The 12,971-nt window shown below is 51.1% G+C and overlaps 1 protein-coding gene across 2 annotated transcripts in view; it reads right to left on the minus strand.

Moving 5' to 3' along the window:
- Positions 1-12,971, minus strand: part of bop1 (BOP1 ribosomal biogenesis factor) — a 179,306-nt gene that overhangs the window by 87,892 nt on the left and 78,443 nt on the right. The window lies entirely within an intron of this gene.

Below are 12,971 nucleotides of genomic sequence, written 5' to 3' on the forward strand. Positions count from 1 at the left end.
CGACAAAACTACAAAAAGTGGCTTTAAGCGTTAAAAAGGAACTTTCACTACATGACTAAATTCTCGATCACATGCTGGTTCGTCATGTAATAAATATGTAATATAAAAATGGCAATTTTGTACATAAAATAAATAAAAATCTCAACACTTCCCGCTTTGCTTCCCATGATCAAAGCCGGCTTTATTTGGGGTGCAGTCGTGGTTCCGTTACTGCACCAGCAAGTTCAAATCCCGAGGAACCTGGGCTGATACCAGAAGGGAAAGGACCACGGAAAGCCAACTTGTTGTGTAGACCTTCAGGGGAGGGGAGCCGCTGCCCCTAACCATGCGGTCTACACCTGATTCCAGCCCCATATTATGTGGCTGACTCTAGTGGCCTACAATTGCTTTGCTCGGGGAAACTAGTCTTCTCACTCTTCACCCACCCTCCCCCCCCCCCCCCCCCAACCCCCGTCAAAATAGTTTCATAAGCTGCTCAACAGCTCAGTAACAGTAGGGTTGTTCACTCTGAATGAATTGGTATCGCCTACCAAATCTGGTATTGGCAGGGGTCACTGCTCCCCTCAGTGTCCCCAGCACCAACGTTCCCGCTAATCGTCAACGTCACCGCGCTCCCCTCAGTGTCCCCAGCACCAACGTTCCCGCTAAGTTTTGGTCTCCTAATCTGAGGAAGGACGTTCTTGCTATTGAGTGCAGCGAAGGTTCACCAGACTGATTCCCGGGATGGCGGGACTGACATATGAGGAGAGACTGGATCGACTGGGCCTGTATTCACTGAAGTTTAGAAGGATGAGAGGGGGTCTCATAGAAACATATACGATTCTGACAGGACTGGACAGGTTAGATGCAGGAAGAATGGTCCCGATGTTGGGGAAGTCCAGAACCAGGGCTCACACTCTAAGGATAAGGGGCAAGCCATTTGGGACTGAGATGAGGAGAAACTTCTTCACTCAGAGAGTTGTTAACCTGTGGAATTCCCTACTGCAGAGAGTTGTTGAGGCCAGTTCATTGGATATATTCAAGAGGGAGTTAGATCTGGCCCTTACGGCTAAAGGGATCAAGGGGTATGGAGAGAAAGCAGGAAGGGGGTACTGAGGTGAATGATCAGCCATGATCATATTGAATGGTGGTGCAGGCTCGAAGGGCCGAATGGCCTACTCCTGCATCTATTTTCTATGTTTCTATGTAATCGCCAGGGTCACCGCTCTCAGTATCCCCAACACCAACGTTCCCGCTAATCGCCAACGTCACCGCTCTCCTCAGTATCCCCAATACCAACGTTCCCGCTAATCGCCAAAGTCACCGCTCTCCTCAGTATCCCCAACACCAACGTTCCCGCTAATCGCCAAAGTCACCGCTCTCCTCAGTATCCCCAACACCAACGTTCCCGCTAATCGCCAAAGTCACCGCTCTCCTCAGTATCCCCAACACCAACGTTCCCGCTAATCGCCAAAGTCACCGCTCTCCTCAGTATCCCCAACACCAACGTTCCCGCTAATCGCCAAAGTCACCGCTCTCCTCAGTATCCCCAACACCAACGTTCCCGCTAATCGCCAAAGTCACCGCTCTCCTCAGTATCCCCAACACCAACGTTCCCGCTAATCGCCAAAGTCACCGCTCTCCACAGTGACCCCAACACCAACGTTCCCGCTAATCGCCAAAGTCACCGCGCTCTCCACAGTGACCCCAACACCAACGTTCCCTCCAATCGCCAACACACTCTTCTCGGTATCTCCAGCACCAACGTTCCCATCATGTTTTTGGGTGTGTGACCCCCTTTAACGGGCTGGGTGGCATTCTAATTATTGCGCACGCATGGCTTTTCCCCATTTAGATGCGGGTGAACGGCCTGCGTGGGCCCTCCGGATCGCCGCGTGGCCCCGCAGTGTAATGGGAACATTGCCCAGCACCCAGAGAATTGCGTCAATTCTTCAACTCATCTTTCAATGATCCAGGAGCGAGGTTTCTTCCTGAATAACTTCCTCAGCTTTAAACTTGAAAATAAGTGCTGTCCTGGGGCCAATATTTATCCCTCAACCAACATTACTAAAACAGATGATTTGGTCATTATCTCATTGCAGTTTGTGGGAGCTTGCTGTGCACAAATTGGCTGCTGTGTTTCCTACAATAAAAAGAAGCACAAACCCCATGCAAGATGTTAATAAGTATGTTTAAAAAACTACAATCGAACCAAGAGTAAGAATGGTCCTGCTGTTTAACCTGCTCTATAATGGAGTACTGCGTACATTGTACATTCAGTCTCCATCCATACAGCAAGGGGAGCAGGGGGGGCAGAGAGCAGACACTCTGTGGGGGAGGGGGCAGAGAGCAGACACTCTGTGGGGGAGGGGGCAGAGAGCAGACACTCTGTGGGGGAGGGGGCAGAGAGCAGACACTCTGTGGGGGAGGGGGCAGAGAGCAGACACTCTGTGGGGGAGGGGGCAGAGAGCAGACACTCTGTGGGGGAGGGGGCAGAGAGCAGACACTCTGTGGGGGAGGGGGCAGAGAACAGACTCTCTGTGGGGGAGGGGGCAGAGAGCAGACTCTCTGTGGGGAAGGGGGCAGAGAGCAGAGGGCAGAGAGCAGACACTCTGTGGGGGAGGGGGCAGAGAGCAGACACTGTGGGGGAGGGGGCAGAGAGCAGACTCTCTGTGGGGGAGGGGGCAGAGAGCAGACTCTCTGTGGGGGAGGGGGCAGAGAGCAGACTCTCTGTGGGGGAGGGGGCAGAGAGCAGACTCTCTGTGGGGGAGGGGGCAGAGAGCAGACACTCTGTGGGGGAGGGGGCAGAGAGCAGACACTCTGTGGGGGAGGGGGCAGAGAGCAGACACTCTGTGGGGGAGGGGGCAGAGAGCAGACACTCTGTGGGGGAGGGGGCAGAGAGCAGACTCTCTGTGGGGGAGGGGGCAGAGAGCAGACTCTCTGTGGGGGAGGGGGCAGAGAGCAGACACTCTGTGGGGGAGGGGGCAGAGAGCAGACTCTCTGTGGGGGTGGGGACAGAGAGCAGACACTCTGTGGGGGAGGGGGCAGAGAGCAGACTCTCTGTGGGGGAGGGGGCAGAGAGCAGACACTCTGTGGGGGTGGGGCCAGAGAGCAGACACTCTGTGGGGGTGGGGCCAGAGAGCAGACACTCTGTGGGGGTGGGGCCAGAGAGCAGACACTCTGTGGGGGAGGGGGCAGAGAGCAGACACTCTGTGGGGGTGGGGCCAGAGAGCAGACACTCTGTGGGGGTGGGGCCAGAGAGCAGACACTCTGTGGGGGAGGGGGCAGAGAGCAGACACTATGTGGGGGAGGGGGCAGAGCAGAGATGGAAAATCCATCATTATCCAATTCTCTCTGGCTACAGGCGAGGACTGGAGGACTGCTAACGTGTTTAAAAAGGGAGAAAAGGGACAGACGAAGTAATTACAGGCTAGTAAGACGAAAGATTGGATAGGCTGGATTTGATTTCTTTGGAACAGAGGAGGCTGAGGGGAGACCTTATCGAGGTGTATAAAATTATGAGGGCTTAGATATAGGGTGGACGGGAAAGACCTGTTTCCCTTAGAGGGGTCAACAACCAGGGGGCATAGATTTAAAGTAATGGGTAGAAGGTTTAGAGGGGATTTGAGGGAAATTTCTTCACCCAGACGGTTGTGGGGGTCTGGAACTCACTGTCTGAAAGGGTGGTCGAGGCAGAAACCCTCACCACATTTAAGAAGTACTCGGATGTGCACCTGAAGTGCTGTAACCTACAGGGCTACGGACCAAGAGCTGGAAAGTGGGATTAGACGGGATAGCACTTTGTCGGCCGGCGTGGACATGATGGGCCGAAATGGCCTCCTTCCGTGCTGTGAATTTCTGTGATTCAATGAGTCTGGGGGTTGGGGGACAGGGAGCAGACAACAGCTGGTCTTTCAAAAGCAAGCATTGAAGATGGCTTCAGTACTGAAGCGCTGAGTGTCTCCTGTCAGTAACTGTGAATATGCAAGACTTACTTTTCTCGTCGCACCCAAATCCAATCTGCAAAACTGTTTTCAGAAAAATAAAATGACTGGAATCTGTAAATCACAAGCAGGAACTCATTTATTTTTGTAAAGGAACAATCAGCCAGCTGGGCCGTTTGCAACTCTGAGCCACTGGATCAATCTTGAGCTTGAACCTGTGCAGAGTCACGCACGAGCCGGTGAAAGATGAATTATGAGACTCCCATCTGCACCCATTAGAAACTCTGTGGGTAAACACATCACCTGTTGCAGAAGTGAGCCATACAGACCGATGTCGCCCCAGTGCAAACACGGGCCAGTGTGGCATCAGCTGGTTGCGACCAGAGGGAGCCCACCACTATTGGCCTCAGTCAGTGCCCCTGGGCCCCAGCTCCGACTGAAGTGAGCTGTGCTGTTGGCATTAGATAAGGGCAGCATTGGGCTCGGGTGTCATACCCCCAATGGCTGGATACCAAACCATAATTACATCATAGGAGCAGGGGGAGGCCATTCAATAAGATTGTGGCTGATCTGCATCTCAACCCCATTTAGTTGCCGTTGCTCCATATTCCGTCTTGAAAGCATCTACAGCCCTTTGGGATGGAGAGATGCAGATTTCTCACGCCCTTCGTGTGAAATGGTGCTTCTTGATTTTGCTCCTGAATGAAATAATTCGTCTTCGACCAGGCCAACATCCCCAGCATTGACCCACTGACCACACTCGATCAGCTCCGCTGGGCAGGCCACATTGTCCGCATGCCAGACACGAGACTCCCAAAGCAAGTGCTCTACTCGGAACTCCTTCATGGCAAGCGAGCCCCAAGTGGGCAGAGGAAACGTTTCAAGGACACCCTCAAAGCCTCCCTGATAAAGTGCAACATCCCCACCGACACCTGGGAGTCCCTGGCCAAAGACCGCCCTAGGTGGAGGAAGTGCATCCGAGAGGGCGCTGAGCACCTCGAGTCTCCTCACCAAAAGCATGCAGAAATCAAGCACAGGCAGCGGAAGGAGTGTGCGGCAAACCTGTCCTACCCACCCCTTCCCTCAACCACTATCTGTCCCACCTGTGACAGGGACTGTGGTTCTCGTATTGGACTGTTCAGTCATGTAATGACTCATTTTTAGAGTGGAAGCAAGTCTTCCTCGATTCCAAGGGACTGGCTATGATGATGAGGATGCCTGAATAACCTGTCTTTAATGTTAAGATCAATCACCAACTCTCTAGGCTGGTGTATGAAGAATGACCAATACATTGAGGCTTCAGTGGAAAGACATCCCAGCAAGGATCCTTCAGAACAGGGAACAAAAACAGGGAAGCAAAGAAACAAACTCCAAAGTGCTCATTTTTCCATTAAACGGTTTAATTCCCCTGCTGCCCTCCCCACCCCGGCATGGAAACTATCCAATCACAAGGACAGAAAGGCAACAGCTCCCATTCTGCTTTAAAACCCAGCAACACCTTCGACGGCACCTCCCAAACCCATGACTGCTACCGCCGAGAGGGACAAGGGCAGCAGGCGCATGGGAACACAGCCACCTCCAAGTTCCCCTCCAAGTTACACATCATCCTGACTTGGAAATACATTGGCCGTTCCTTCATCGTCACAATCCTGGAACTCCCTCCCTAACTGCACTGTGGGAGCACCTTCACCACACGGACTGCAGCGGTTCAAGGCGGCGGCTCACCACCACCTTCTCAAGGGACATAAGAACATAAGAATTAGGAACAGGAGTAGGCCATCTAGCCCCTCGAGCCTGCTCCGCCATTCAATAAGATCATGACTGATCTGGCCGTGGACTCAGCTCCACTTACCCGCCCACTCCCCGTAACCCTTAATTCCCTTATTGCTTAAAAATCTATCTATCTGTGATTTGAATACATTCAATGAGTTAGCCTCAACTGCGTCCTTGGGCAGAGAATTCCACAGATTCACAACCCTCTGGGAGAAGAAATTCCTTCTCAACTCGGTTTTAAATTGGCTCCCTCGTATTTTGAGGCTGTGCCCCCTAGTTCTAGTCTCCCCGACCAGTGGAAACAACCTCTCTGCCTCTATCTTGTCTATCCCGTTCATTATTTTAAATGTTTCTATAAGATCACCCCTCATCCTTCTGAACTCCAACGAGTAAAGACCCAGTCTACTCAATCTATCATCATAAGGTCACCCCTTCATCTCCGGAATCAGCCGAGTGAATCGTCTCTGTACCCCCTCCAAAGCTAATATATCCTTCCTTAATTAAGGTGACCAAAACTGCACGCAGTACTCCAGGTGCGGCCTCACCAATACCCTGTACAGTTGCAGAAGTACCTCCCTGCTTTTGTACTCCATCCCTCTCGCAATGAAGGCCAACATTCCATTCGCCTTCCTGATTACCTGCTGCACCTGCAAACTAACTTTTTTGGGATTCATGCACAAAGAGAGGATCCCGCTGACCTGCGGAGGATGCGTGAGTGCCAGGAGATTTACTCGGCCGCGTCCACCGCCAGGATCAACTGGGAGAAATGTTCCGGACTCCTGGTGGGTCAGTGGCGGGTGGACTCCCTGCCGGAGGAGCTCAGGCCTTTTGCCTGGAGCACGACCCATCTCCTCTATCTGGGAGTCTACCTTAGCCCCGACGAGGGAGCCTGGCCGGCGAACTGGCAGGAGCTGGAGACCAAGGTCGCCGCTCGCCTAGGGCGCTGGACAGGACTGCTCCGAGTGCTGTCCTACAGGGGTCGAGCGCTAGTCATAAACCAGCTGGTGACCGCAATGCTGTGGTACCGGCTGGTCACTTTGACCCCTCCCCCTGCGTTTGTCGCCAAGATACAGAAGAAGCTGGTGGACTTCTTCTGGAACAACAGGAAGCACTGGGTTTCTGCCGCGATCTTGAGTCTCCCGCTTGAGGAGGGCGGTCAGTCGTTGGTGTGCGTCAGCGCCCAGCTCGCGACTTTCCGTCTTCAGACCCTGCAGAGATACCTTTACGTCGAGCCCCCTCCTAGGTGGTGTGCTCTGGCGAGGTATTTCTTCCGCCAGCAGCGCGACCTCAATTATGACACGCAGCTCCTGTTTGTGAACTTGGGGGGTGCCAGGACCGCCCTCCGGGAGCTGCCTGTCTTTTACAGGGAACTCATCAGGGTCTGGAACAAAGTCTCCACCAAGCGCAGCTCTCCGCCGGCTGGAGTGGCGGCCGTCCTGCAGGAGCCGCTGCTCGGGAATCCGTACCTCCACGGCCGAGGTTTCATGTGGCGGTCGGAAGAGAGGGCTGTGGCTGGTGAGGTGACCAGGGTCAGGGACCTGCTCGATGGCGGAGGAGCGGGCTGGATGGCGCCAGACATGCTGGCGCGGCGCCTAAACTCTGCCAACGTCCGCCACGCGGCCGATGCCATCGAGTCGCTAAAAACAGCTCTGGGCCCTGACTCCGTTAGGTGCATCGAGGAGGCTCAAGCACGTGGGGAGATCCCGTCCGAACTGACCCCCGTCCGGACGGAATTCCTCATCGGCGCCAAACCCCGGAACCTCCCTCGGGGGCCGGCGCCTCACAACTTGAGCCGCCTCGGGGAAATCCCCTCCGCGCCTTTCAGTTCCGCGCGGAGGGGTTTCCTGTACGGGCTGCTCCTGCACACCCTCAACTTTGCCATCCTCGCCGGCCGTCCGGCACGCCATGGCGTACCATCTTGCCGTCCGGAGGAGGCGGGGGTCCCCGATGGAGGGCACTCTACGCAGGGGTCCTCCCACTATTCATCGGGGACTTGGCCTGGAGGGTGGTGCACGGAGCAGTGCCGTGCAACAAATTTTTAAGCCGGTTCACGGACTCCCAGGCCGCCTGCAATTTCTGCGGTCTGGAGGAGTCCGTGTTCCATGTTTTTATTGAGTGCACGAGGTTGCAGCCCCTGTTCCATTATTTGAAGGGGCTGCTCCTGAAATTCTGGCTGCACTTCAGTCCCACTCTCCTGATCTTTGGGCACCCTGTGCGGAGGGGAGCGGGTAGGTCCGAGGGCCTCCTCGTAGGACTGCTCCTGGGCACGGCCAAGGGTGCCATCAGCCGGTCCAGGCAGCGGGCGGTCGAGGGGGTCGTTCAACCTGACTGCCTGCCTCTCTTCCGCTCTTACATCCGGTCCAGGGTGTCCTTGGAGATGGAGCACGCGGTGTCCACCTGTACGCTCGCGGCCTTCCGCGAGAGGTGGGCACCGGAGGGACTGGAGTGCATCATCACGCCCGGCAACCAAATTTTAATTTGATTTTACGTTTTTAAGTTTAATTTGTTTTAATTGCCGGTGCTTTTAGTGTCCCCCTTCCCTTTTATAGGGGGCACTGGGGAAAATTGTGATTTTAGTGCCCAAAAAAAAACCAAAAAAAGAAAAACACAAAAAAAAAAGGGGGGGGAAAAAAAAAGGGCCTTGTAAATGTCTGGAGTGTCACCCAGGTCGGGTGGCACCGTTTAATGTTTTATGTTTTGCAGGTGAACTCCAAAAAGAGTTTCATGCACAAAGAGTTTCATGCACAAGGACCCCCCAGGTCCCTCTGCACCGCAGCATGTTGTAATTTCTCCCCATTCAAATAATATTCCCTTTTACTGTTTTTTTTCCCCAAGGTGGATGACCTCACACTTTCCGACATTGTATTCCATCTGCCAAACCTTAGCCCATTCGCTTAACCTATCTAAATCTCTTTGCAGCCTCTCTGTGTCCTCTACACAACCCGCTTTCCCACTAATCTTTGTGTCATCTGCTAATTTTGTTACACTACACTCTGTCCCCTCTTCCAGGTCATCTATGTACATTGTAAACAGTTGTGGTCCTAGCACCGATCCCTGTGGCACACCACTAACCACCGATTTCCAACCCGAAAAGGACCCATTTATCCCAACTCTCTGCTTTCTGTTAGCCAGCCAATTCTCAATCCATGCTAATACATTTCCTCTGACTCCGCGTACCTTTATCTTCCGCAGTAACCTTTTGTGTGGCACCTTATCGAATGCCTGTTGAAAATCTAGATACACCACATCCATCGGTACACCTCTATCCAGCATGCTCGTTATATCCTCAAAGAATTCCAGTAAATTAGTTAAACATGATTTCCCCTTCATGAATCCATGCTGCGTCTGCTTGATTGCACTATTCCTATCTAGATGTCCCGCTATTTCTTCCTTAATGATAGTTTCAAGCATTTTCCCCACTACAGATGTTAAACTAACTGGCCTATAGTTACCTGCCTTTTGTTTGCCCCCTTTTTTTAAACAGAGGCGTTACATTAGCTGCTTTCCAATCCGCTGGTACCTCCCCAGAGTCCAGAGAATTTTGGTAGATTATAACGAATGCATCTGCTATAACTTCCGCCATCTCTTTGAATACCCTGGGATGCATTTCATCAGGACCAGGAGACTTGTCTACCTTGAGTCCCATTAGCCTGTCCAGCACTACCCCCCAGAGTGATAGTGATTGTCTCAAGGTCCTCCCTTCCCACATTCCTGTGACCAGCAATTTTTGGCATGGTTTCTATGTCTTCCATTGTGAAGACCGAAGCAAAATAATTGTTTAAGATCTCAGCCATTTCCACATTTCCTATTATTAAATCCCACTTCTCATCTTCTAAGGGACCAACATTTACTTTAGTCACTCTTTTCCGTTTTATATATCTGTAAAAGCTTTTACTATCTGTTTTTATGTTTTGCGCAAGTTTACCTTCGTAATCTATCTTCCCTTTATTGCTTTTTTAGTCATTCTTTGCTGTTACTTAAAATTTTCCCAATCCTCTAGTTTCCCACTAACCTTGGCCACCTTATACGCATTGGTCTTTGATTTGATACTTTCCTTTATTTCCTTGGTTATCCACGGCTGGTTATCCTTTCTCTTGCCGCCCTTCTTTTTCACTGGAATATATTTCTGTTGAGCACTATGAAAGAGCTCCTTAAAAGTCCTCCACTGTTCCTCAATTGTGCTACCATTTAGTCTGTGTTTCCAGTCTACTTTAGCCAACTCTGACCTCATCCCACTATAGTCCCCTTTGTTTAAGCATAGTACACTCGTTTGAGACACTACTTCCTCACCCTCAATCTGTATTACAAATTCAACCATACTGTGATCACTCATTCCGAGAGGATCTTTTACTCGGAGATCGTTTATTATTCCTGCCTCATTACACAGGACCAGATCTAAGATAGCTTGCTCCCTTGTAGGTTCTGTAACATACTGTTCTAACAAACAATCCGGTATGCATTCTATGAATTCCTCCTCCAGGCTACCCCGTGCGATTTGATTTGACCAATCGATATGTAGGTTAAAGTCCCCCATGATTACTGCCGTTCCTTTTTCACATGCCTCCATTATTCCCTTGATTATTGCCCGCCCCACCGTGAAATTATTATTTGGGGGCTTATAAACTACGCCCACCAGTGACTTTTTCCCCTTACTATCTCTAATCTCCACCCACAATGATTCAACATTTTGTTCATTAGAGCCAATATTGTCTCTCACAACTGCCCTGATATCATCCTTTATTAAAAGAGCTACCCCACCTCCTTTCCCTTCTTGTCTATCTTTCCGAATCGTCAGATACCCCTGTATGTTTAATTCCCAGTCTTGGCCACCCTGCAACCACGTTTCTGTAATGGCCACCAAATCATACCCATTTGTAATGATTTGCAATTAGGGATGGGCAATAAATGCCGGCCTTGCCAGTGACACCCACATCCCAGGAACGAATAAGAGAAAAACGGAAAGGTGAGAAAACATCCCATTTCCAGGAAGGAAGGAGAGCACCGATCCTAAACAATCTTCACTCACTCCCTGGTAGAATGGCAGGGCTGACACAGCAAGAGATCAATGTGTGGAACAGGATGGCAAACCAAGTTACATCACAGAAGCAGCTACTTTTTCAGTAATATGAATACGCTGTAATTACATGTCAAATACTGGAGCTCCTACCATGCCCCTCACTAAGCAGGTCTGGGCAGACGACAGCAGCTCTGACAGAGAGAAGACAGTTTCAGGAGTTCATGGTTCCCGTGCAGTCCTTTCACCAGGAGGCTCTTCACCTGAAACATAAACCTGTCTGCTTTTCTCTCTCTCGGATAACCAGCCTGGAGATGAATCAGAGCTGACCGACTGGGGCAAATTCACTCGTCGAGGTGAGGGCTGGGTCAGGAACAACACAAATAGGGATTTTATAGCTATCTCAGACCACCGAAGAATTAGTAACCAAATTGTTGCTTTTTTTTTTAAACAAATAGGTTCACACCATCAGACAACCCGCAGGAGGGGAGAGATCAGAATCCAACTCCAGCAGATCAACTATTTAAAAATTCTGTATAAAGTTCCTTTTTTTTTTAAAAAGTTCATGATAAAAATGTGAAGACACCAATATTGAGGGTACATCGAGCTCGTGTCACCCACCATCCAAAATACACAATTCCCATCAATTATAATTACCATGGAGACAGTACTGCAATCAGGGTTACAAGGAAGCAAGCACAAGTGAAAGGCTCACTTGACGGAGGAGCCAACACTGGCTGGGTTGGACAGCGCCTCTTCATACCTGGGGCTTGGATTTAAACAAGTGTGATCGACAATCTCCGTCCCAGCTGAACGTGCCCCATGTGCAGAGACTCTGGGTCAGCCTCAGTCTAATGATTAATAAGCATCAGCCCATAACTTGGCACAAGCTGTCCATCACTCAGTACCAGTGGTAACAGAGAGGAGCGACGCACATGGCTGATGAGAGAAATGGAGGCCCTGTACGAGTGTAGCAGGGACGATCTATCGCACTGATCTTGGGAGCTGACGCGTTGCTGTGGCAGAGCATAGCAAGATCTACCATGCCCCTGGGCCAAGGAGGGGCTCAACCTCATTTACCACCAATTTCCAAGCAGCGTGCTGTGGATTCAGGCACTTTCGATAGAGTGGGTGAGAGAACACAGGAGCCTGCAGCCACATTGACTGGGGGCTATAATTTGGACACCCAACTGGGATCAAAAGTACCAGTTTCCTGGATACCACAGTTGGGCCGGACCTTGATCCTAACTTGCATCACTCAAGTTCCCATAAAGGGCCAATCACACCAGCTCACTCTTGCATGCCGCATGCCCGCTTACACTCATCATCATAGGCAGTCCCTCGGAATCGAGGAAGACTTGCTTCCACTCTCAACATGAGTCCTTAGGTGGCTGAACAGTCCAATACAAGAGCCACAGTCCCGGTCACAGGTGGGACAGACAGTCGTTGAGGGTAAGGGAGGGTGGGACAGGTTTGCCGCACGCTCCTTCCGCTGCCTGGGCTTGGTTTCTGCATGCTCTCAGCGACGAGACTCGAGGTGCTCAGCGCCCTCCCGGATGCATTTCCTCCACTTAGGGTGGTCTTGGGTCAGGGGCACCCAGGTGTCGGTGGGGATGTTGCACTTTATCAGGGAGGCTTTGAGGGTGTCCCTGTAATGTTTCCTCTGCCCACCTTTGGCTCATTTGCCGTGAAGGAGTTCCGAGTAAAATGCTTGCTTTGGGAGTCTCGTGCCTGGCATGCGGACAATGTGGCCTGCCCAGCTTACATTACTGCACTGGCAGAGGCCATCTAGAGACCTCCACAGGGAGACACACGGCAGAAATATACACCATCCTCTCAAAATCTAAACCGGTCTCTCTCAGAGTTCAAGTCCCTGCAACGGAGCTCAACATTTTCTTTTAAGAGATTAAACTTGTCTTTAATGCAAGCTGAGCGAGAGAGAAAAAATGAGGAGACATGATTGCGAGAGAGGATACATGAACCAGCCCAGAAACGTGAGCAATATTCAAGTCTTGGAACAGATTTGGCCTTTTTAATAGTTAAGATTTTTTTGAGGGGAACAGGGTTTGACATGAGCAATGAAGATGTGGGCGTTTTATTTGAGGTAGAGGAAACAGCGAGGCCAAAAAATGTCGCTAGACAAGTGACGACCATGAAAGCAGCCAGCAACAGTAAGAGGTGCTGACTGATGTTTAGACTAGTGAACGATATGAAGCATCGGTCTTTAAGAGATTGGGATAAACGTTAGGATAACGTAGCCA

This window comes from Pristiophorus japonicus, chromosome 5 (assembly GCF_044704955.1).
Source record: "Pristiophorus japonicus isolate sPriJap1 chromosome 5, sPriJap1.hap1, whole genome shotgun sequence".
NCBI lineage: Eukaryota > Metazoa > Chordata > Chondrichthyes > Pristiophoridae > Pristiophorus > Pristiophorus japonicus.